The 22,947-nt window shown below is 42.0% G+C and overlaps 1 non-coding gene across 1 annotated transcript; it reads right to left on the reverse strand.

The window, feature by feature from the left end:
• Positions 1-21,735: 21,735 nt before the first annotated feature.
• Positions 21,736-21,854, reverse strand: LOC145398256 (5S ribosomal RNA). The gene has a single exon (XR_013897107.1). It is a non-coding gene; the product is annotated as a 5S ribosomal RNA (ribosomal RNA).
• Between the last annotated feature and the right edge of the window lie 1,093 nt (positions 21,855-22,947).

A 22,947-nucleotide genomic window follows, 5' to 3' on the forward strand; every position in this document is an offset into this window, starting at 1 on the left:
CCTGAATGAACTACTGAGTGTCGGGAAAGTTTGCTCTTACAATTAAACATTTTACCACAGTCCAAACATCTTAATTTTTCAGCTTCAGCTGTGAAGGTGCCTGTGTCTTGGACAATCCCATCACTGATGAACATTTCCTCATTCACCTCACACTCTAACTTCACATCTGCATCTGGTTCTTCCTTAATTTCCCTCATTATTTCTATATCTACCTCACACTCTAATTTCACAACTGGTTCCTCCTTAATCACCTCCATTATTCCATCCAAGCTCTCTTAATACCTTCCAGACTTAGTCAACTCCACTGTGTTCCACTTCACTACTGGCCTTACTGGTTGCCACCAATATGATCACACTGATCAACATCAATGTTATGTAAAAAATGTTCTCATTACTACTGAATAATAAATGCCAACACAAAATACTACTCCACCATAATTGTCACCATATACATCTTCTACCAAACTACTACTGAACCATAAATTTAACTATGCAGTTCATTACTACAAAATTATAAACTGCCAATACAGACTGATACTGCCAGGGTTTCTCAGTTTAATATTTGTCCCTAATTCCCACACATATTTGTGGAACAACCATAAGCATAATGAATATCAGTGCAGTTAAATGCCCTGGTTCTACTCTCATTACACATCATTTTATCCATATTTATTACTCTGAAGGGAACTAACACAGGATAAACCAACAAACTCTTGGTTGATGTACCTCTTGTAGGATGCACTCATTCTTGTCTGTACTTAAGATTTACATAGGTAGGTCCCTGATGACCACACTGTCAGTGTATCTGCTTCACTGATCTGACTTCATCTGTGAACCTGGAACGAGAGTTGCCATTAGATCAGCATCTACGTGACCCTGATAACACCGTACAACACTTCAATCACACAGCCAGGAGGAACAGCATGATAAATGATTCATGCAACAACCATTACCTTAGAGCTGAGGTCAGCAAAGTCCACATCAGCTCCTCCTGTGCACTCACAGCTGGTTGCCTTGTACATTAGGCTTCCACTCTCTAGCTGCTATCTGAACACTCACCTGAAACACAGGACAGTTCGCTCAAAACTTTGCTTAGCAAACTATCTATCTATCTATCTATAGCCTGACGCCCTAATCCTGCAAAGGGTGGCCGCAGACAAAACGCCTCCAAGTCGCTCTGTCACCCACCATTTGACTACCCTCCCCCCAACTCACCCCCCCCTCCCTCATATACCTCTCAACTCCATCCCTCCACCTCATCCTCGGTCTACCTCTCCCTCTCCCTCCCCCCACCTCACCCACATACACCCTCTTAGTCAGTCTTTCATTCTCCATTCTCTCCACATGTCCAAACCACCTCAGTGTATTTCTCCTAATCTTCTCAACCACATCCACATCCACCCCACAGCGTTCCTTCACTTCTTCATTCGTCAACCTGTCCCTCCACGTCACTCCACATGCTCCTCTCAAGTAACTCATTTCCACTGCTCTCACTCTTGACTTGTTCCCCTCTTGTAAGGTCCATGCCTCGCTTCCATACGTCAGGGTAGGGATCACAATACTATCATGCAGTGACTTCTTAACTTCCATACTCACCTCCCTATTTCTCATCACTGCTCTCAGTGTACCAACAACCTTCCTTCCCTGCTGTACCCTTTCACGCACTTCATCCCCCAAAGTTCCATCCTTACTCATCACACTACCCAAGTACTTAAATGCACTCACATTCTCCATATCCTCACCATCCAACCTCACTACACACTCTGTGACTTCATTCCTCTCAAACACCATAACTTTACTTTTGTTTACATTAACTTTCAGATTCTTCCTCCTACAACCTGTCCCAAATTCATTCACCAAACCTTGCAACTCCCATTCATCTTCACTCAACAGCACTGTATCATCAGCAAACAGCAACACCGGAAGCTTCCAAATCTCACCCTCATTCATTAGAGCCACCCCCACATCCACTGCCCTACCCTGCACCTCCTTTACAACCCCATCCATGTATATATTAAACAGCCATGGAGACATCACACAACCCTGTTTCAGTCCCACACTGAGATCAAAGAACTCACTCAGCTCACCATCCATTCGCACCGTAGCCCTAGCTCCCTCGTACATACTCTTCACAGCACTCAACAATTTCCCCTCCACTCCATATATTCTTAATACCTTCCACATACCTTGCCTATCGATTCTGTCATAAGCTTTCTCCAAGTCCATGAAGGCAGCATACACTTTCCTTCCCTTCTCTAGATACTTCTCCACTAAACATCTTAGAACAAATATCTGGTCTACACACCCTTTTCCCTTCCTAAATCCCCCTTGTTCTTCTCCAACTACCTCCTCTGTCATATACCTAACCCTATCAATGAGTATTCTACCATATATTTTACCAGTCACACTAAGTAGGCAAATACCCCCATGGTTACCACATACTTCTCTCTCTCCTTTTCCTTTGTATAAAGGAACAATTATACCTGATTTCCAGTCCTCTGGAACCCTTCCCTCTTCCCAAGCCAATCTACACAACTTCCATATCCACTCCACAACAATCTCACCCCCATACCTAAGCATTTCACCACACACTCCATCAATTCCTGGGGCCTTTCCCAACTTAATATTCTTCATCGCTTCCACTACTTCCGCCCTACTGATCTCTTCCTCCCTCCTCTCATCTCTTCTTCTCCCAGCCATTCCTCGACCACTTATACTCGCACTGTTCTCACTCACCACATTCAACAAATCCTCAAAGTGCTCCTTCCATCTCCTCAGTTTCTCTCTCTTCTCCACCAACAATCTATTATTCCTATCTTTCACTCCCCTACTATTTCCCCTTTCACACTGCCTTACTTTCTTTACATCCTTCCAGAACAATTTCTTACTCTCCCTCCATTTCACACTCAGATTCCTCCCAAACTCTTCATCTACTTTCTTTTTACTCTCCTTCACCAGTCTCTTCACCTCCCTTCTCCTGCTCACATATACCTCTCTCTTCTCTCTCTCATCTTCTCCCTTACCTCTACTCGCTAACCATTCACTATATGCCTTCTTCTTTTGTTCCACAGCTCGTTTCACCTCATCATTCCATCATGCTGTCCCTTGCACACCCTTGCATCTCCTCCTCACTCCACAAACCGCCTCACACGCTGCACCTATCTCTTCTGTGAATATCTTACATACGTCTTCCACCCCTTCCATCTGCTCTAGCTCATACCTTCCAAGTCTTTCTTCCACTATGCTCTTATACTCTGCCATTTTCTCACTATCTTGCAATTTCTCCACTCTTCTCACAGGAGTTGCTTCCTCCTGTCTTCCCCTTCGTCTCCTCAACCACTTTCTTTGCAGGTCTACCTTGGCCATCACTGAGTGATGGTCCGAGACTCCATTCCCCCACCCTCTCCACACTCTTGCATCTAACACTTGTCTTCTCATTCGCTCATCCACACACACGTAGTCTATCATTGCCTTTCGTTCAACAAGTTCACCATCCATCCTCCTCATTACTCTCCATGTATACCGGTGGATCATCTTACGCCGAAAGTAGGTGTTGGCTATTGCCAACCCCTTACAAGCACAGATGTCCACCAAAGCACTTCCATTCCCATCTACATCAGCTGGCACACCCCACTGACTAACCACTCCATCCACTCGTACATTCTCAACTTTGCCATTCATGTCTCCAATCAACAGCACTCTCTCGCTCCTCTCAAAGTTGTCCATACAAGCTTCTACACTCGCCCAAAACTCATCTTTCACTCTTGCCACTCGATCCTCTGTCGGGGCATACACACATACAATCGCCCACGCTTGTATATCTACTTTCATCCTCACCCATACAATCCTTGCACCCACTGTTCCATACTCTCTTATATTCTCCTTCCACTTCTTGCTTATCATCAGACATACTCCCTCTCTTGCCCTCTCATTTTCATTGACTCCCGCACATATACCTAAACCATATTCCCACTCTCTCACCCTTTCACCTCCATTTAGTTTCAGTCAATCCACATATATCCACTTTTGCATCCTCAAGCACCTGAACAATCTCTCTCTCTTTCACTTCATCATTCACTCCTCTCACATTCCACGTTCCCACCCTAAGAATGTCCTTCGTCCGTTCCTTAGTCGTCAACGTATGGTCCATCCGGGTCCAAGGCGCTTTGTTCGCTTTTTTAGTTAGTTCTTTTTACGGGGTGGCGCACTAACCCACCACCAACCCTTTTAGTCGCCTCGTACGACAAGCAGGGATACTGGGGGAGTATTCTTGAAACCCCCCTACCCCCAGGGAGGGGTAGGACACCCCACTTACCAGACATTGTGGGCCTGGACCTTCGGAACCCAAAAATGGCCAAAAAAAAGAAAAAAATCCCCCCAAAATCCGATTTTTTGTTTCCCACCTGTAATTTGAAATTGCCGCGCAGCACCGAACAGCTGTTACACCATGGACCATTCACCCCTTCCCTCCTCCTTCCTCCCCCCCTCCCCTGTTAGGGTTGCTATTTGGTATTTTTCATTACCAAATGTAGGCCAATTTGGTAATGAAAAATTCGTTTGGTAATGAATCAGAATAATGCATTACCAAATGGATTTTTCACATGTATGATGATACACAGGATGGAGATGGTGGATTGTCTGCTCTCTTTGATTAATCTGCTAGCCTACATAGCGTGAAAATAATCAACATTCTGTTAATAATAAGGAGAGTGATTACATGTATTTCTATTTGTATATATAAGTAGTGAAGAGTAGATGCTTCCTTTAAGAATTTGGTAATGAAAACTGAGGAGTTTGGTGATGTGGCTGAGTTCAGATCTGGCAACCCTGCTCCCAGTTACTGCCTAACCTTCGTTCAGGGAAGACGTCCATCGTAATCGATTCCGCACGTGTTCGTTTTTTGTGAATAAACAGTGAATAAACCGCAGTACCTCGCCACTTGACCTGATGGGAATTTACAGTGTTGTGCAGTGTTATGAAATTAGAATTTAGAGTGCAAAGGATTAACTTTGGAGTGAGTGTGGAGTCCAAAGTGGCGGTTGAAACTGGCAGCTGAAACTGGTGTGGTTCAGTTAAGAAGAAAGTGCAGTGTTAAACAATAACTCACAGTGCAAAGAATTAAGTGTAGCACAACATCGGATTACTATATGTGCTTCAAGAGCATTTTCACACCTACCAGAGCCTTAGAGAGTTGGAGGAGGCAGCCACAGACATGCTGTAAGTACAGTACAGTACCCTGTATGCTGCTAGGCCTAAGTATTTTCCATATTCACTTCTAATTCCTCATTCTCTGGTTCCTTTTCATTTATTTCATGCTTTATGTCCATAATTGGTGTGAACAGGGGTCTTAAACAGGTTTAAATAAGTACTATGCATGTCTGGTTGGGAATTATTTAGGTGGCTTTCAAAGTTAGGCTGGGTTAGGGTCCATAAGTACCAGTCCAGCAGTCAGAGGCCCACTCTCAGGACGGGACCACTTTCCAGACATGCCTTTCGCTCTATTACATCGGATGGTGGACGGATTACTGTATATCAATTCACTGGAACCACAATGGACTGAAGGTCAGTGGCTTGGACTGTATGCATTGCAATGTTTATTTCTTGGGAAAAATATCCAAGAAACAAGTAACTTACCCTCCCTGACAAAATACACCCTAAAGAATATACTTTTACCATTAACTGCATCTTAAATCTAGTGAGTCTTATGCGGTGGACATGCATGATAAGCCAGGGACCCCAGTGCCACCAAACACTATCCAATGTGCAGTGGATACTTCTACCACCAGGTGAGTGCCAGCCCTTCATCACCAAACACTACCCAGTGTGCAAGTACTCATGAGGGACTCCTTTCAGTGGTGACACTGATATACACCTTCCTGTGGGGGCACTTTAACTGAGTGATGGAACTGCCTGGCTATTATACAAAAGTTCCTCAAATTCTTCCTTATCCCCCACAAGGAAGATACTGGACAACATACAATAGGCAACTTCACCCAACAGCCCTGAATCAGATGAACCTCGGACTACAACTGCCACTACTGCTACCCAATGCGGCAGGGATACTTACAGTAAATTTCATGTTCAGATGTACAATAATACATGGTTTGGACCTTTTTAAAACTGTGAAGAATATATGAGATAAGGCCATCTGACTCATTCTCTCTCTGAAAAACAGACAATGGAACAGCAGGAATCTGCACAAGCACTGTACTGCTCTACTCAATCTTGATGTTGTCTGGATGATTATTTCTACTTGCAGGTGATTCAAGTTAAAGATGTGTGAAAACTGCTATGCAGTGGACCGTCAACTGGGGTAACTACAGACACTTTAAGAGGTTTTCTTAACCTGATATTTATTGCTGACAGTAGTGTGGACAGCCACCTTTAGGTCATCAGGGATGACACATGCAGGCATGTTGGAGCCTTTAAATATGAATGAATGAACAAATGAAGCCCAATGCTCAACATTCTTGGGGAGCACAGACAGTAGTACTTAGATATCTGTTCCTATTATCAAAAGTTGTATAATACAATAGTTTTCATTCAGAGAGTCAGCCCAAATATGTGGGGTGATTTCAGACTGAAATGATCTAAATGGCAATGCAAACTACAGTCCTCCCAGATACACCAGTCTGTGAGCTTGAGAGCTATTTGAAAAACTGATAAACCATTGAAAAATTGACAGAAATCAGGAGCAAGTGAATTATATGTAGCAAGTTGATAAGGATAGGTGGGTCTAAAACATCATAATTATTCAAATAAAATTTTGTGCAGGAAATCGGTATACTATTTACCAGTGCTATTCATTTTTAGTTAATTCCCAAGGATATACATTTGGAACAGACCACACAAGAGATGCCAGCAAATGGAAACAATTTAATTTTTGCTTTATATAATGCTGTGAGTCAGGTATCACTCTACTTCCCTGTAAATTTTCATATCTGCCACCTAAAGACAAAATTTCAATTATGATAAATATACCAAGGATCCCAATGTCATTTTCATTTCTTAGTTAACCATATCATTTTTCTTAGTACCGGTGCTCTATGTGTTACAGAATATTCTTGCCAGATAAAAATTTTCATGGTAGGATGTTTTTCAAAACTGACTGTTATACATATGAACAACAAGACTGAAGCTAAAAATATTAAGTCATGAGGAATTAACACCACTGTGGTGTTAGCCAGATTTTTTTTTCTTTCTTTTTTTTATGAAAAGGAAGAGGGAATCACAGGCCAGATGCCCACAAGACTGTTTCTTCCACAAAAAAAAAAAATAAATAAAATAAATAAATAAAATAAAAATAACAAAGTCAAATTCAGGATCTGTTCATTTTGAGATGCCTGGACACACTACACTTGAAAGACAGGAGATCACAGGCAGCAGGTAATACAGACAAAGGAAGACAGTTACAGAGCTAACCTGTTGCATACATGAAGAACTGGGAGTAATTGTTAACTCTTGTATTAGAGAGTTGCGCAGACAAGCGATAAGGGTATATTGTTGGACAGGTAATACACACCCCCAGTAGTGGTGAAGGGATGCAAGGTGAGTGTTCAGAGATGCAGTGACCATTGATATCTATTTATATACCTAGGCTGCTTCCCTTGTCAGGACTCTAAAATCTCTTAGTACATAATAGCTAGCAACATACATATGTAGTCTAGAGGTTGGGTCAATGTCAACCTTGGGGCCCAAAAGGAAATGACGTTAGCATCTCTCCGGAATGTCTCACATAGCACAACAGCCCACAAGCAGCACCTCGTGACCACACACACACACACACACACACACACACACACACACACACAACGCTCCATACCGGGCCAGCTTGGCCAGTGGCATTACCTAAATTAGTATCTTTATATGAGTCCAGCTCTGTACCAGGTTAGACTAAATGGTTTTCTATTATTATAAAAAAAAAAAAATAAGAAGAAGAAGTTTAAGCAAGACTTGTTCAAACAGAAAAGAGAACAAAGTAGCGAAAGAATGCGCTCAATCAGCTGATTGGTTGTTTAGACTACAACTGCCCCAGGGAATGTAAGTACTCTGTGCTTTTAGTACTGCAAAATGGCCACATACTTTAGTAAAGCAAATTTGGAAAAGAAAAGGGATAAAGGCAGAAAGCAGGATGAAGATTTCCACCAAGAACTGGTTGAAATGGAGACTCACAATAAACTGGTGGAGCGTGTACACAGACTGGAGATGGCTTTTCAGAATGACATTGATGAAATTAAGAAGAAGATGCACTTGCAAAAGGAAGAAATAGAAAAACTAGGAAGGGAGCTCAACAAGAAAGACACAACCATGGATGAACTAACAATGGAAGTGAGTACACTTAGGAGGAAAATGAGTGAAACGGCAATCACAGTAGTCAACCAAGAGAGTATTATGGAAGAGTTCAAAAATGATACAGAGACAATTAGGCAAGTAAGCAGTCTGATAGACCAGAGCAGTGATACTGAGGATAAGATAACACAGGTGAATGAAGCTGTGCAAAGCTACAAAAATGATGTGGAAACCACGTATGCTGAAATGGTGAAAGTAAGAAAGACTTAGAAACAAGGTTGGAAGAAAAAAGCATTAAAAAGGAAGCGAAAAGAATAATCCAATACAATCCAAAGTTAGTCAGAGATTCAGTAGATATCAACAAATCTATAGTAATCACTGGTATAGAAGAGGAAGAAGTAAAAATCAAGATCTCAAGAGACAAAAAGGAGTTGGCAAATGTAATTAGCTTATTGAAAGAAGTATCAGAGGAAATCTGTAGTAAAGACATAGAGGAACACAAAAGGTTAGGGAAATACGAGAAAAACAAGTCAAGAACTCTGACGGTAACCTTCCAGAGTGTAAACACTGTGGAGGAGATACTAAAAAATGCAAAGAATCTTATGGAAAAAGAGGAGTTCAAAAATGTATGGATAAAAAGATGCCTAACACAAGAGGAACTGGAATTGCTGAAAGAGAAGAGGGAGGAAACAAAAACAAAAAATGAGGGAAGATCAGAAGAGGAGAAGAATGCATTTTTTTTACAAAGTAATAGGATTGCAGGTACGAAAGTGGTACATAAAAAGGAGGGAATAAAAAGGAGGAAGGTAGTAGAACCATGTCATGACAAGTATATAAACAAGATGATTAAGTTGATGAAATGGTATCTAAATTATTAGAGATGAATGATTATGTCAGAGAAAATGAACCATATATAATATGCCTAACTGAAACAAAATTAACACCAAGGATATCAAATGACATACTAAACTTAGAAGAATATAATATATGGAGAAGAGATAGGAACTTAAAAAAAGGAGGAGGAATTATAATATTAACTAAGAAAAATCTGAAAGTCAAAGAAACAGAACTAGATATACCCTCACAAGTAGAACTGATTGCAGCAGAGATCAAAACATCTGAAGGGAAAGTAATTGTAGCCAATTTGTACATGCTACCCAGATCAAACACATGGGAAAGAGACGAATATGAGGACCTGGCAGAGAGTACAATTCAGAGTTTAAGAGCATTACTACATAAAATGGAAGAGAAATCGGAAAGAAAGTAATCCCTCTAATATCCGAACGCCCAATATCCAAACATTCCCACTAACCAGACATAATTGTCCCAGGATCCAATATTCCCAAAATGGTCCGAGAACCTCAAAAAAATCGGGGGGGGAAAAAACAAAAAAAAAACGATTTTTTCCTGCCCGTAATTTGAACTTGGCGCGCGGGGCGCGGGACAGCTTTGTTGTGGCGCATCATTCCTCAAACGTCTGCTTGAGCACCCCTGCATCCTCCCCACTTTCCGCCTGTCTCTCGTCGCACATCAACGCTCGTCGTCATGGCTGCCCACGTGCTCGCTTTTGTGGTGGTGCCTTACCTGCTGCAGGCACTCCTGCTGCTCTTGCGCCTCTCCTTCATGTGTGTGATGATGGCCCCGCCGCCTGAGAAGAGGAAGAGAGTGGTGTTGACTCTGGAGAAGAAGCGGGAGATATTGGAAAAAGTAGATGCGGGGTGGTCTTCTTCCCGCATCCTCTGCAAGTTCAACCTGGCCTGATCTACTTTGTTTGATATTAAGGGATCCCGAGACAAACTCACTCAGTACAAGGCTGACTTCTCGTCAAGAAGCAAACGCAACGCGGAGAGGAAGATGATGTTTACTCCCAAGTTTGCTGAAGTCGACTGCTCCACTTTGATTTGGTATCGACAGCAACGTGCTGCTGGTGTGATGGTACGTGGTACGAAGCTGAAGGCTGCTGCAGAGAAGTTCGCCAGGCTTCACGACGCCCTAGACTTCAAGGCATCTGAGGGTTGGCTCTTCGCGTTTAAGTTACGGCATGGCCTTACCAACCGTAAGGCTCATGGTGAAGCTTTAGACTCAAAAGAGGATGGAGTTGACGAGTTTCGGCACAAGGTGAAGGGCTTGATCGACAGGGAGGGCCTCAATCTCATCCAAGTCTACAACGCTGACGAAACTGGTTTATTCTATCGCTCTTTGCCAACGAACACTCTAGCCGAGGAAACGGAGAAGCGTGTACCTGGCCGCAAGCTCTCCAAGCAACGGATATCCGCTTTGTGTTGTGCCAATGCTAACGGCATGCACCGGCTTAGCCCGTTATTGTTGGCCGCACAAAGCAGCCTCGGTGTCTTCGTGGGGTGATGGATGTCCTTCCTGTCGTCTGGTACCATTCTTTGAAGGCATGGTTTACAGCCCAGATCTTCAAAGACTGGTTCAACCGCCATTTCGTCAAGGAGGTCATCAATTACCAGACGAAGACTCTGGGAATCCCACGCGACCAGGTAAAGGCCCTCCTTCTCCTCGACAATGTACCTGCCCACCTGTGCGACAAGGACTTGGTGGCTGAGAATGGCCGCATTAGGTGCATGTTTCTGCCACCTAATACGACTGCTCTCATCCAACCAATGGACCAAGGAGTGATTGTGGCAACGAAGAGGCTGTACCGAAGGAAGTTCCTGGACAAGGTGATGGTTGTTCTCGAGGACCAGGACGAGTGCAAGGAGGGACGGGACACGCGAGGCCAGCGGACTTTGGAAAACCTTCGCTGCTACAACATCAAGTCTGCAATCTACAACTGGGCCAGTGCATGTAAGGAAATCCCTGTCAAGACTCTAGAAAATGGTTGGTCTCGTCTGCTTCTCGGAACGGATGTGGAATACGATTTCCTAGGTTTTAACGTGGATGACTTCCATGAACGTCTACATACGCATGGCGACAATGTTGATGTGGACGACATGCGTGAGTGGTTGGATGATGACGAGGGCGATCCTGGGTATCAGACCCTGTCTGATATCGAGATCGCATCTTCAGTTGCAGGTGTCAGTACCCAGCTTGAAGATTCCGACGAGGATGGCGACGATGATGCGGACTCCTCTCAGCATGACACAACTCCAGCCATCCCCAAGCTGAGCGCACTCCGGGAACACCTAGAGTTCGTTCTGGACTACCTGGAACACCTGGACTGTGACAGGGAAATGGGGCCCTTGGGACTTGTGGAGGAAGTGCGTGCTTTCAGGCAGCGCATCATTAATCGTCAGAATCGTCGTTCCTTGTGTCAATCAACGATTGACAGTTTTTTCAGGCCCGTGACCCCTGCTGTGCCCAACCCTGGCTCCACTCCGTTGCCTCCCCAAGACAGGCCCTCATGCTCCAAGCCACAGCCCAGCACATCAGCCACGGTGGAGTCACCGCTCGACGTGAGTTTGCGTCTGCCTTCAGAGTCGTCTGCAGTGGGTGTGCCATCACCACGACCCAGTGACGCACCCCTAGGTCACCTGCCAGCGATACTCTCGGACTCTGACAGTGAATAGACGCCAAGAACTTCTCCACTAGACCACACGGGAATTTACAGTGTTGTGCAGTGAAAAAAACAGTGCATTGTGTTAAGGATTTACAGTTGTGAGTGAAAAGACAAACAATTTTTGGACTAAATTTATCGTAAATAGACGTGTGTTTTTGCTTTAGAAAATGGTTGTAAGAAGGGAAAGACTTAAAGTGCAGACTGCAACACTTATTAAGTTACAATGGAGCATAAGTAAGACAAGAGTGCGCACTGTGAAGAGAATGGACTTCTGAGTGCGAATGACTAAGTTCAGTGCAAGACTTCATGAACAGTGTACTGCAAGTGCTTCAGGAAATCCTTCTTACTGTCAGAGTCTGAGAGGAGGCGGTTATTCATCGAGATGGCCATGGACTTGCTGTAAGTAGGCAGAATGTTTCATACTGTACTGTACTGTATTTTCCATACTATACTTACCTCAAACACCTCATTTCACTCTTTTATGTCCCTTATTGGTGTGAATATGCTGTGTCTTAGGTGCTATGCATGTGCAGTAGGGAGGTGTTTTTCTGAGTTAGGCTAGGTTAGGGTCCATAACTACCAGTCCAGGAGCCAGTGACTTGTAAGTACCCGGAATGTTGAATACTGTATGAACCTACCTCAAAAACCTCATTTTATGCTTCTTTTGCATTTATTTCAGTCTTTTATGTCCATTAATAGTGTGATTTGGGTCTTAAATAGGTGCTATGCATGTCCAGAGGGAGCTGTATAGGTGTTTTTCTGAGTTAGAGAACATAAGTACAAGTCCAGAAGCTGGGGCCAAATATCCGGACAGGACCACTATCCAGACCTGCCTATGGCTCTATTACGTCGGATATTGGAGGGATTACTGTATACTAACTGGAGATTTTAATACAAATATAAATTGGAATACTCTAGATATAATAAGCCAAGAAAGATGTTATAACCAAAAGCTCCTGGATCTTCTGCAAGAGTTTTTCCTAACGCAACATGCGGGGAAACCACCAGAAAAAGCGGACTCGATGTACCCTCAATGCTAGATCTCATATTTACTAGGCAAGAAAATGATATTGACAGTTTAATATATCACCCTGCATTCGGCAAAAGCGACCATGCAGTACTAAATTGCAACTTCAGGATAGCATATGACATAGTTAACAGCAATGAAAGTTACAAAAAGAGCCTAAACTATAAAAAGGGAAATTATCATGACCTAAAGAAGTACTTCTTAAAAACTGATTGGGAAAAGGAGCTTAGAGGACAAGATCTAAATGCTGTATATAAAAAATTCTGTGAATTTTATGAAATAGGAGTTGAGAAGTACATCCCACAGCACAAAGAAGCAGAAAAGAATATAAAGAAATGGTTCAATACAGAATGTAAAAAATCAAAAGAAAGAAGAGATTTGTTGTGGAATAGATACAGAAGACACAATAGTGAAAGGGCATATAATAATTACAAACAGGCAAGAAACGATTATACAAGAATAAGGAGGGAAGCCCAAAAACAGTTTGAGGACATCATAAATAAAAGTAGTGATCAACCAAAGCTATTTTACAGCTACATCAGAAGCAAAACCAAAGTAAAAGATAAAATCAATTCATTACGGACGAGGGAATCACCTATACACAAGAGAAGGATATTTGTGATGCACTAAATAAGAATTTCCAATCAGTTTTTACAGAAGAAAAAAACTTTGACAGGGACTATGTGGAACATGCATGCCAACACATACTACCAGATATACAAATAGCAGAAAAAGTAATACAGGAGAAGCTAAGTAAATTAGACAGAGGAAAAGCAAATGGTCCTGATGAAATTTCACGTTGGGTGCTACGAGAATGTGCAAAGGAGTTAAGTAAACCATTATTTTTAATTTTCAAGAAATCCTTGAGTCAAGGTAAACTACCTGATATTTGGAAGAAAGCATTGTCCCCTTATTCAAGAAAGGGAATAGACAAAATCCACTCAACTACTGACCAGTATCACTAATCAGTGTTGTAAGCAAGGTATTAGAAAAGCTTATATGAAAAGCTTGGGTAAATCACCTAGAAGAACACAGAATGATAAAAGAAAGACAGTTTGGTTTCAGAAAAGGAAAATCGTGTGTTACTAATCAGTTGAGCTACTATGACAGAGTAACAGACACAATACAGGAAAGAGAAGGATGGGTGGACAGTATCTATTTAGATTTCAAGAAAGCATTTGACACAGTACCACACCAAAGACTTTTATAGAAACTGTACCATCAAGGAGGAATTCGAGGCAAACTGTATTGTTGGATGCAAGATTTTCTCATAAAAAGAGAAATGAGAACAGTACTAAAGGGAAATTACTCATCATGGAAAGAAGTGACTAGTGGAGTACCACAGGTTTCAGTGCTGGGACCAATCCCACTAGTACCACAGGGCTCAGTGCTGGCACCAATCATGTTTTTAGTGTATATAAATGATATAGACAGTAACACTGGAAATGAAAGCTATCTAAATATGTTTGCAGATGATGCAAAAATACAAAGGAGAATTACTAACACAGACTCTTGTAAAGAGCTACAAGAAAAATTAAATAAACTTCATGAATGGAGTAATACATGGCAAATGGAATTCAATGTGGACAAGTGTCATGTAATCAAGTTTGGTAAAAGTGGAAAAAGACCTGATTGGGATTATACATTAGGAAATAAAACCTTATACACATCAGAAAGAGAGAAGGACCTAGGTGTGATGATCAATAACAGACTATCTCCGGCTGACCACGTCAATGAGATGGTATGGTACATGTATACTATCTATCTATCTATTGCCAGACACCATAATCCCTTAAGGGGTGGCCATTTGACTTTGAGTTATTTGTTTTAAGGGGAGGGGCACTCATTCACATACATAAATGAAGACATGCTAAGAAAGATAATAACATCTTTCATCAGACCAACCCTGGAGTATGCATCAATAGTCTGGAGTCCTCATCTAAAAAAAAACACATTTACAAGATTGAAAAAGTTCAAAGGGCCGCTACAAGATGGGTACCAAGCTTAAGGGATCTAAGCTACGAAGAAAGACTAAATAAACTGAATCTACCAACACTACAGGAAAGAAGGAAAAGAGGTGACATGATAATGCTATATAAATGCATATCAGGGAAGGCAAAAATAGACATAAATGATTACTTAACCTATGGGGAAGCATCAGCAAGACACTGCAAAAAACTGCATAAGAAGAGAGGTGATAAAGACGTAAGGAAATTCAGTTTCCCAAACAGAGCAATTGATCAGTGGAATGCACTACCGAATGAAATAATGTGTGCCAAAACAATTCACAAATTTAAGGATATGTACGATAAATATGATTTAAGACACGGAACAGTACGAGCTTGACTCATTCCTGTAAAGATACAATTAGGTAAGAACAATTAGGTAAGAACACACACACACACACACACACACACACACACACACACACACACATTGGAGAAAATTCAGAGAAACAAGAGAGATACAGAGGAAGTGGGATATCTTTCTAGACCTCCATAATTTGGGAGTGGAAAAATTTGTACCAAGAGTAATAGGGAAAGAAAACAGGAAACAGGAGTGGTTTAACAGAAGGTGTATGATAGCAAAAAAAAGAGAGAGATAAGGTGTGGAACAACTGGAGAAAGAGAGGTAACAACAGAACAAAGGAAGAATATAAAAGAATTAGAAATGAATACACAAGAATACGTAGAGAAGAAGAAAGGAATTTTGAAAATGGTATAATAAACAAATGCAAGGATGAACCCAAACTGTTTTATAGATTTGTTAATGGCACTGAAACAAAAGGAAGGAATCACCAAACTGAAAGTAGAAGGAGAGGTCTATACAGATGCAGCAGTACAAGCAGAAATAATGAACAAATGTTTCCAATCGGTTTTCACTAATGAAAATGAGTTTTTGGAAAGGGAGAGAGTGATTAGAAATGTATCGGTGATAAAAGATATAAAAGTGGAGGTACAGGAAGTGTACAGTATAAATTACTGGAAACTCAAGATGTAAGGAAAGCCCCAGGACCTGATGGAATTTCTAATTGGGTACTGAAGGAATGCAGAAAACAACTGGCAGATAAAATTCACAGTTTAATTGTGTGATCTCTGGAAGAGGGGAAAGTGCTACAAGAATGGAAGAGGGCAAATTCTATCTATCTTTCTATTGCCAGACGCCATAATCCCGTACGGGATGGCCATTTGACTCTGAGTTATTTGTTTTTACAGGGAGGGGCACTAACCCTCCACCAACCCACTTGACACGTAGGGAGCATGTATGGTTTGGTTATACGGTTACTACCCAGCGATGTAAATGGTTTCTTGGCTTACAGGAAACCATTTGGCTTGTCACTCAATGTAAAGCCACCTGTAACGGAAAGAAAAGCAATAAGTAGTGACAGGAAAGATGGGAGAAAAAGGAAGAGAGGAGGACAAATGTGGTACCAATTTATAAGGGAGGAAACATGGAAGAACCCCTGAATTATAGACCAGTGTCTCTAACCAGCATGGTCGCAAAATTGTGCGAGAGAATCCTGAATGACAGATGGATAAAATATCTAGAAGAGATGAACATTTTGGCTGAATGTCAGTTTGGATTCAGAAGTGGAAGGTCATGTGTTTCTAACTTGTCGAGCTTTTACTCAAGAGCGATTGACGTGGTACAGGAGAGAGATGGTTGGGTGGATTATGTATACTTAGATTTAGAGAAGGCCTTCGACAAGGTACCTCATAAGAGACTAATGTGGAAACTAGAATATATAGGAGAACTGAAGGGGAAACTTCTGGAATGGATGAGAGCCTTTTTGAGAGACTGACAAATGAGGACAGTAATAAAGGATAGGATGTCTGGATGGAGGGAAGTAACAAGTGGAGTCCCTCAAGGCTCGGTGTTGGCGCCAGCAATGTTCCTGATTTACGTAAATCATATGGTAGATGGAGTGAATAGTTATGCAAGTCTGTTTGCTTATGATGTAAAGATCTTGAGAAAGGTAGAGGTTGAGGAGGATTGTAAAATGCTACAGGAGGATCTGGATAGGATACGTGATTGGAGCTGGATGTGGGAAATGAAATTTAATGTAAAGAAATGTAAAATATTGGAAATGGGTAAAAGTACCAGGAGGCCATCACTGAATTATTTATTGGGTAATGAATTAATCACAAAAATGAGAGAAGAGAAAGATTTGGGAGTGCTGGTCCAAGACAGTTTGTCACCAGAAAAGCACATTAACAAGATAGTTGGAGAGACTTATAAACTCTTGACTAACATAAGAGTAGCATTTCATTATATGGACGAGGAGATGATGAAAAAATTGATAGTGGCCATGATCCGCCCCAGGTTAGAATATGCAGCGGTAGTGTGGTCCCCACACAAAAAGAAAGATATAAACAAGATTGAGAGAATACAAAGAACAGCAACCAAGATGGTCCCCAGTCTGGCAGACCTGTCATACAGAGAGAGGCTGGAAAAGCTGGATTTGCCTTCCTTAGAGGAAAGGAGAAAGAGGGGAGACATGATTGCAGTGGTCAGGACCATGGTGGGAGTTGATAAAATTGACAAAGAAAATCTGTTTTTATGGGATAAGAGAGCAACAAGAGGACACAGAATGAAATTGAAAAAGTCAAGCTGCTTGAAGGATATCAAGAAATATAGCTTTCCTTACAGAACTATAGACTTATGGAATAGCCTGGACAAAGAGATCGTCCAGTCTAAAAACTTGAACGAGTTTAAAGCTAAATTTGACTTGCTGAGAAACAGCGATGGGAACCCACGACCATAGCACATTTCGTGTGTATCACAATTAGGTATATTAGGTAAATACACAAGTAATTGGAACGACTTAGATGAAAAGACTATGCAGGAGAAAAACATTCATGTGTGTAAAGGTAGATTAGATAAATGTGGAAATGGAGACAGGACAACATGAGCATTGCCCAATTCCTGTATACTACAAATAGGTAAATATACACACACACACACACACACACACACACACACACACACACACACACACGCACACACACACACACACACACACACACACACACACACACAGGCTCTAGAACATTTTGACCAGTGTAGACCACGTGAACGAGGTCCTTATATATGGAAAGAAAGAGGAGGAGAGTCAGAAGGAATTAGGGGGGTCTAGCGAGAAAGCGGTACGGTGGGCTGCAAGAAGTTAGCTAGCATATAAACGCTCTTGTGTAATACACGCAGTTTTCAACTTAACCCTATCCCGTAAAGGAGTGAGCGTTAATTCTGGCTGTGGCGCGTAACTCTTCATCGAGAGCTTTCAGAACAGTCGCGTAGTGATATTTTACTTCTGACGCTCATAGGAAAGTTACTATTTGTCATAGAAAGGTCACTTTGGTCTCATTTTGAAGATGAAGACTTTTGCTCTGTTGTACATTGTTCATAAAGACAATATATACAAAATAAAATGCAAAAAAAGTGAGTAGAAGTTAGCTGACATGCTAAAGAGTTACACTCCTTTAAAAAAATATTCGCCCCAAAAAACTACCGGTATTCTATCTATCTATCTATTGCCAGACGCCTCAATCCCGTTTGGGGTGGCCACAAACAAATCGCCTCCACGTCGCCCTGTCCACAGCCATTTCACTGCCCTGCTCCCAACTCACACCCGCCTCTCTCATATACCTCTCCACCCCATCCCTCCATCTCATCCTCGGCCTCCCCCTCCCTCTTCCCCCCTCCACCTCACTCACATACACTCTCTTCGTCAGTCTTTCACCCTCCATCCTCTCCACATAGGCAAACCACCTCAGTGTGTTCCTCATAACGCTTCCTATCACATCCACATCCACACCACAACGCTCCTTTATATCCTCATTCGTCAACCTGTTTCTCCATGTGACTCCACAGGCTCCTCTTAAATAAATCATTTCCACTGCTCTCACTCTTGACTTGTGTCCTTCGAACAACGTCCAAGCTTCACTTCCATATGTTAGAGTTGGTATCACAATACTGTCATGTAGTAACTTTTTCACTTCCATGCTCACTTCCCTGTTTCTTATCACTGCTTTCACGGAACCAGCAACCTTTCTTCCCTGCTGTACCCTTTCAAGCACTTCACCCTCCAAACCTCCATCCTTACTCATCACACTACCCAAGTACTTAAACGTACTCACATTTTCCAATTCCTCACCATCCAACCTCGCTGTACATTCACTGACTTCTCCTTTCTCAAAGACCATCACTTTACTCTTCCCTACATTCACCTTTAGATTCCATTTCTTACACACTCTCCCAAACTCATCCACCAAGCCTTGCAGCTCCCCTTCGTCTTCACTCAACAACACAGTATCATCTGCAAACAACAGTACAGAGAGTTTCCAAACACTATCCTCTCTCACCATGGCCACTCCAATATCCACTACCCTACCTTGTACCTCTTTTATTACCCCATCCATGTACAGATTGAACAACCATGGCGACATGACACATCCCTGTTTCAACCCAATTTTCAAAGAGAAAAATTCTCTTAGTTCACCATCCACACGCACTGCAGCCTTCACACCATCGTACATACTCTTCACAGCATTCAACAACTTCCCATCTACTCCATATATTCTTAATACTTTCCACAATCCTTGTCTATCCACCATGTCATATGCTTTCTCCAAATCCATGAAAGCCACATACAACTTCTTTCCCTCCTCTAGAAACTTTTCCACTAAAGATCTAGGAATGAATATCTGATCTACACAACCTCTTCCCTTCCTAAAGCCTCCCTGTTCTTCTCCAACTAATTTCTCTGTTCTTTCTCTAACTCTGTCAATAAATATCCTACCATACACTTTTCCTATTATACTAAGAAGACAAATGCCCCTATGATTACCACACACTTCTTTTTTCCCCTTTTCCTTTGTACAAGGGAATAATTATACCTGACTTCCAATCCTCTGGGACTCTACCTTCCTCCCAGGCCAATCCGCACACCTTCCACATCCATTCTACTAGCATCTCTCCCCCATGCTTCAGCATTTCACCACACACTCCATCAATTCCTGGGGCTTTCCCTAATTTAACTTTCTTCATTGCTTCCACAACTTCTATTCTACTGATTTCTTCCTGTCTTCTCACCTCCCTCCTTCTCCCAGCCATTCCCCAGCCACTTATACTCGCATTACTTCCATCCTCTATGTTCAACAATTCCTTAAAGTGTTCTCTCCATCTGCTCACTTTTTCTCCCTTCTCCATTAGTAATCTACCATACCAGGTATTTATCTTTCACTCCCCTGCTAACTTCATGTATCTATAGTAATCTATGAAATGAAACAAATACATATTCTGTGAAGAGCCCATTCTAATAAGACACGAGTATCTGGAAGACCTGCGCCCGTTTGGTAAAGTATTATTTATGCAAAAGGGGTCAATGATTGCAACAGACTATCAGAAAAGGTTGTATTAATTTTTATTCATTGGACCCATGCCCGTCAGTAATTTTAGTGTGCTCTATGACATTATCTCCCCAAACTAGGGGGTAGGTCTTTTCTGTGGCATTTCCATATTAATGGTGGTTTCAATTTCGTCTCGTACTGTACATAATTTCACCTATCGTGACGCATGACCTGCACCCTGTGACAGCTGGAAAATTGAGCTCTGATGGTGCTGCCACCTGACAGTCAGCCTTGAACTACTTCACCTGATGCGACTCAAGGGACACCTCACGTGGGAAAAACTTCAATCAACAATAGCCCTTAATCAACCCAACCCAACCCAACAGATGCCGAGGTGACACACAGCTAGCCCTGTCGAGAAGTGCCATGCATTTTCCAAGATGCTCATGTCACGAGTGTTCTCCTCCTCCGTTCAAAGTTTTCCACCTTGCTTATGAAAATAACATGGCCAGCCTTGACTTTTTCCGTTGACATGGTGATCTGCCAGAATTGCAGTATGGTAATGTGTTGGTACAGGGACGACAAATGTGGCTGGTGGTGTAATCATGCATGTGGTCGCCAAGCTGACACAGTTCCAATCTTAAGAGGTGCTGAGGTGGCTGAATTGGCTAAAACTACACCTCCTCCCTAGAGTATGTGGCTATCCCAGTTACATAGCTATGGAGGGTTCGAGCAGCTTTCGAAGTGAGGTTTTGTAGTGGTCTAGTGGTTAATGTCACTGGAGGGGATGGGGGGCAAAGCCCCCTAGCTATGAGAGGTTAGGTTTAGTTTGGTTAAGATAGATTAGTTTGGGCATGTTAAGTTTCATTCAAGTGGGTTTTTAATGTATTCTAATAAATTTTCATGACTATTTAATTTTTAATTACCGTATGTACCGGTATATTGTATATGTATACCAGTATTGTGGTAGGTGGTGGTGACCATCATCCACTCACTTGATGTAGTGCTGCCTACCTCTTCTTTAGCTTTTACTATTCTTTTTCTGTGCCTGCCCTCCTCTCTTCTTATTTCTCCCATCTTTCCTGTCACTTCTTACTGCTTTTCTTTCCATAGCAGGTGGCTTTACATTGAGTGACAAGCCAAATGGTTTCCTGTAAACCAAGAAACCATTTACAACGGTGGGTAGTAACCATATACCCAAGCCATATGTACTCCCTACGTGCCAGCAAGTGGGTTGGTGGAGGATTAGTGCCCCTCCCCGTAAAAAAGTCAAATGGCCACCCCTTACGGGATTATGGCATCTGGCAATAGATAGATAGATAGATGTATATTGATCAATTTTGATTATTTTATTTTGTTAATTTCTGACTTGATTCATCTCAAAGGGTAGTTGTCATTCGCGATTTGAAAAAAAAAAAAAAATCCATTCATCCATCCATCCATTGCCAGACGCCATGTATCCCAAACGGGGTGGCCAAGGGCTTAGAGTTAATTGTTTTACAGGGAGGGGCACTAATCCTCCACCAACCCCACTTGACACGTAGGGATGCCAACAGCATCTGGTGTTCCCAGGCGGTCACCCATCCAAGTACTAACCAGACCCAACGTTGCTTAACTTCGCTGATCGGACGGGAAGCGGTGTACTCAACGTGGTATGGCCAAATCAATCAAAATACATTTTAAATCATCAGAAAACTATAATACAATAAAATGTGGGTTCATTGAAAAAAAAAAAATCCAAACAGTTATTAGTAAACCTAGTACCAATGTGTTCAAGAACAACTACGATTAGTATTTTAATGCAAGTCTAAGAGCCTTCTCAGCCAAGCAGCCCAGCCTCTTTACAGCCACAGTAATCAATACACTAAGCAATCACAGAGGAAGGTGCACTCATGGTTGTTGTGTCTTATTGGTGGAACCCTCCTCAAACACTGAGGAGGTTTTAATAGAACCAGGAGGCTAATTGACAATTTCTCAATTATGAAGTCTATACTGTACAATCTAAACGTCTGGGGATCTGGGAGGCTAGTGTTAGGCTCCCATTTATGCATACTGTAAGGTCTCCCGTTTCACTGATTAGATCTTGGTTACGCTGAATGGGATTTGGGTAGGTTAATGCCTAAAACAACCTGTCAAAAACGCCAGGAAACACATCATTTCAGCAGTGCTTGTTTGGTGTTAAATTATTCCCCGCGAAAATCAACTGCGGAACCGACTGAATCACGTCAGTCCATCAAAAAAACATAAGTTTCAAGCAAACTTACAAAATTTACCAGAACGTGTGCATGGTTAGCACCCATTATAACTTACGGATGTTGCTTCTTTGAAGATAATCGTGGTGCGCTTATCTTCACACCGGAAAAGACCAAAGACCACCTCACCTGCAAGGACGCTGCAAGACAGCTGATGCCATGCCTGACGCAACTCGCTCCATCTTTACGCACACTGCCGCGCTGCTGTATCGTAATAAATGTGACTTTTGAAGTTATTTGTATTCGCAATTGCTTTTTTTATATTTTAAAAGGTGTACAACAACACAATATTTAGATTTACTGATATCTAGTTATAGATAATTATACTTATCTATATTCATGCAAGAAGATGGCGACAGTACAACTTCACTGTGCGACGGCCATTTTTAGTTATTACAAAAATCGATTATCCCTTCATAATGGAGGATTTCTATCACGAGAAGTATTACAGTCGCCATGTTACTATCATAATGCAGTGAGTTACCTGCGACACAACTGATACTTCAA

This window comes from Coenobita brevimanus, chromosome 44 (genome assembly GCF_032717465.1).
Source record: "Coenobita brevimanus isolate Jiangsu-jjx chromosome 44, ASM3271746v2, whole genome shotgun sequence".
Classification (NCBI taxonomy): Eukaryota; Metazoa; Arthropoda; class Malacostraca; order Decapoda; family Coenobitidae; genus Coenobita; species Coenobita brevimanus.